The sequence below is a fragment of the Nestor notabilis genome, unplaced genomic scaffold, assembly GCF_000696875.1.
Source record: "Nestor notabilis isolate BGI_N333 unplaced genomic scaffold, ASM69687v1 scaffold2284, whole genome shotgun sequence".
In the NCBI taxonomy this organism is placed as follows: Eukaryota; Metazoa; Chordata; class Aves; order Psittaciformes; family Psittacidae; genus Nestor; species Nestor notabilis.
Window position 1 is genome coordinate 9,595 of NW_009925029.1, and position 3,769 is coordinate 13,363.

The following is a 3,769-nucleotide window of genomic DNA, read 5'->3' on the forward strand; positions in this document are numbered from 1 at the left end:
CAATTGGAAAAAGAGTTAAAGAATTACCTAAAGGTTAAAGTACAAGATAAATTCACTGCAGTTGTGTTTACTGTTGTTCCATGGCTTGAACTGAATGGGATTGCAGAAAACAGTATTCTTCATTTTGCATGAAATACTCATACTAGATAAAGTTACATATCAACCATACCTACTGTAAGCTGGACTGTTGGTTGCACCAGGCTGGAACACAGCATCTGTCTTGGTATAGCATAGGGACTCACTGACTGACCAGGCATGCTGTCTGATGTCTGTGATGACTCCCTGGAGTAAATTGCTAGACCTGGTTTGTTCCTTGAAAGACAGTACCTAGTGATGGGAGTCCTGGGAGTGGAGAGGCAGAACACTCTTGTTAGTTCTGCCTGGCCAGCCCTGAGGTCATATTTGTGAGGCAGCCAAAAGAGGCTTCTGTGGCTGACACCATATAGTATGCTTTTAAGTAGACAGATGGAAATGTTTGGTGCTGAAGGCTGTCAGAATTTTTTTTTCATAAGCAATGTAGTCATTTAAAATAGTAATTTATAAAAAATGAAGCTCTCTATTATTTCATACATGTTCAAATCCAAACTGAGCCAGACTTTACATTTCTTATCTTTCTGCGAGGTGCTATGTTTTGTTGACTCCATTTGAAACTTAGGACTATGAGAATACTAAATCTGAATATATGTTGAGTGACTTATGTGGATTCTTGTGCAAGTAAATATATTTATACCACTACAGGATTACTTTTATTCTGCTAAGAAAATGTTATTTTTTTATTACTGAAACAAGTGTGCTTCTACAGTGGAAATAAATTTGACTACTACAATGCAAAACTGCTCTTGATATTGTTTGTTTACAGATAAACTGGGCTGCATATGAAGACAAACCTGGATACTCAGCGCTGCAGCACCCTAAAGTTGCTAATGTCTGTATTCCCTGTGTAATAAATGGAGAGAGGAGGCACTTTAGAGTAGGGCTTAAACCAGCCGGTGCTTGAGAAAGGTAAAAGGAAGGAGACACAAACCAGCTGGACAGAAGTGGCCCAAGGGAAATTATATCAGAGATTCTTTTGAAGGTGGTGGATTGACCCTGGCTAGACACCAGGTGCCCACCAAAGCTGCTCTGTCACTGCCCTCCTTATTTGAACAGGGGAGAGAAAATACAACCAAAGGCTTATGGGTCAAGATAAGGACAGGGAGAGATCACTCAGCAATTACCATCAGGGGCAAAACAGACTCAGCTTGGAGAAATACTGATTTATTGCCAGTCAAAATTGGAGTAGGGTAATGAGAAGTAAAACTAAATCTTACAAGACCTTCCACCCATCCTTCCCATCTTCCTGGGCTCAACTTGACTCACAGTTTCTCTACCCCTCCCTTAAGTGGTACAGGGGATGGGGAATGGGAGCTGTGGTCAGTTCCTCACACCTTGTCTCTGCCACTCCTTCTTCCCACACTCTTCCCCTGCTCCAGTGTGGGGTCCCTCCCGTTGGAGACAGCTCTCCGAGCACTTCTTGTGGGAGTTTCCGATGGGCTGCAGTTCTTCATGAACTGCTCCAGCATTGGGTCCCTTCCATGGGGTGCAGTCCCTCAGGAACAGACTGCTTCAGCATGTGTCTTCTGTGGGGTCACAAGTTCTGCAGCAAACCTCCCCCAGTGTGGGCTCTTTTCTTCACAGGGCCACAGGTCCTGCCAGGACCCTGCCCACAGTATCACAGTCATCCCCCTGCTCCAGTGTAGGGTCCTCCCTGGGCTGCAGGTGTAAATCTGCTCCACCATAGACCTCCCTGGGCTGCAGGGCACATCCTGTCTCTGTGGGCTGCACCACAGGCTACAGAGGAATCTCTACTCCGGCACCTGGAGCACCTTCTGCCTCCTTCTGCACTGACCTCAGTGTCTGCAGTTGTTGCTCTCACGTACTCTTACTCCTCCTTTCTCTAGCTGCAGTTGCTGTTGCACAGCTTTCCCCCCGCTGCTTATCTCTGTTATCCCAAAGGCACTACCACTAAAACCAATGGGCTCAGCTTTGGCCAGTGGTGGGTCCATCTTGGAGCTGGCTGGCACTGGCTCTATCGGACATGGGGGAAGCTTCCATCAGGTTCTCAGAGAAGCCACCCCTGTAGCCCCCTGCTACCAAAACCTTGCAATGCTAATTCAATACACTGAAATACAGTGAGAAATGTTCAGTTCCCTGATACATATAAAAAATTATTTAAAATTGCTTTCTGTGATATAGAGAAATTTTCTTTCCCTTTTAAAACATGAGAGAGTCAAAACCAAGGTAGTTTATCCAGATTGCCTAGTGTATACAGAATTTGCCCATAGTGGGATAATTTGGATTTCATAATCTCTGTATCCTGAGGTGACCTGACTGCCAAATAGGGTGAGTAGCAACAAGGGACAACGTAGCCAGCTTTGCAAGAGGTAGTGACCAGAAGGACCAAGCCAGGACAGAGAACCTTCATACGGCCTTGTCTGTAAGAAGTGCTTGGCCAGGAAAGAGCAAGTGAAGAGTCTGGCTACTGTTTTGACAGGTAGTTACACTGCTGCTTGATACCAGCATCTCTGTCTTCTTATTTTACTCCAGTTAAATGGCTTAACCATTAGAATAATGGTTTGCATTTTACATTGTATATATTGGGAATTATGCTGCAAGAGCATAAACGTTTTGGGAAAAATAAATAGATAAATCTGAACCATTTCTGAATTCTGATTTGTTTCAGAAATTTGAACACTTCTCCAAATGTGAATAGAGCAGTATGTAAGCAATTATTTCTTCTAACAACTATTCAGCCTCCTGGGGAAATGATGCATCCTTTGCTTATACAAAACCTTTTGGAAAATGCTGAATGATTAAATTAAGTATCGTCATAAATCATTGAAAATACAGTTTCAACATAAAATTTAGAGAAAATTACAGAGTTTAATACATCAATTTTATAGCTTGCTTTTTTCATACCAAAATTGTAGTCATTTTGTGGTAATTTGAATTTAAATGTCATATCTTTAAATACTAATCTGCAATCTCTTAAACTTTAACTGCTTGATTTACCAACCTGGGATCAGGACAGCAAAGCCTAAGGGGAAGATTTCAACCACGTAAATGTCACAAAGTCAGGACATATGCATGAACTCAGTCCTTCTGTAAGAGAGGGCGAGATTTTGGACTCCTGCTTAAAAGAACAGCCTGTGATTATAAGTAATGAGTGATATTTCCAGACTGAGAAGAGCTTTAAGACAAGGGGGAAACACACGAGAAAGAGGCAAGTATTTGCAGGAAAAAAAAAGAGGGGGTGAAGAGCAAACATTTAACCAGGTGTTTTCACAATGCAGCTTGGAGACAGACTGACTAATGCTTAACAGTCTTCTAACCACTCAGAGAAGTCCATAGGGTAAGGCTGCCAATGTTGTCCCCAAGAACAGCCCAGGACTAACAGCAGCCTTACTCTCAATAGGACACATCTGAGAAAGCTCAGTAGGATTCAAAGGCAACTTCATTGCCTTGCATAAGGGATCCCTTGGTATTTCTGGGCCATTTTGAGCAACTGACAGTGTGCATAGGGAGAAGCTGCAAACAGTGTATGCAGAATGTATAAAATGTATTTATAAAGATGAACGAGAGATGGTTAGGATTTAATAAGCTCTAGACTAAGCATTAGTGTCCTGATAGAATCACAGAATGGTTTGGGTTGGAATGGACATTGAAGATCATCTAGTTCTAACCCCCCTGCCACAGGCAGGGGGAACCTCCCCTAGAGGCAGGTGGTCCC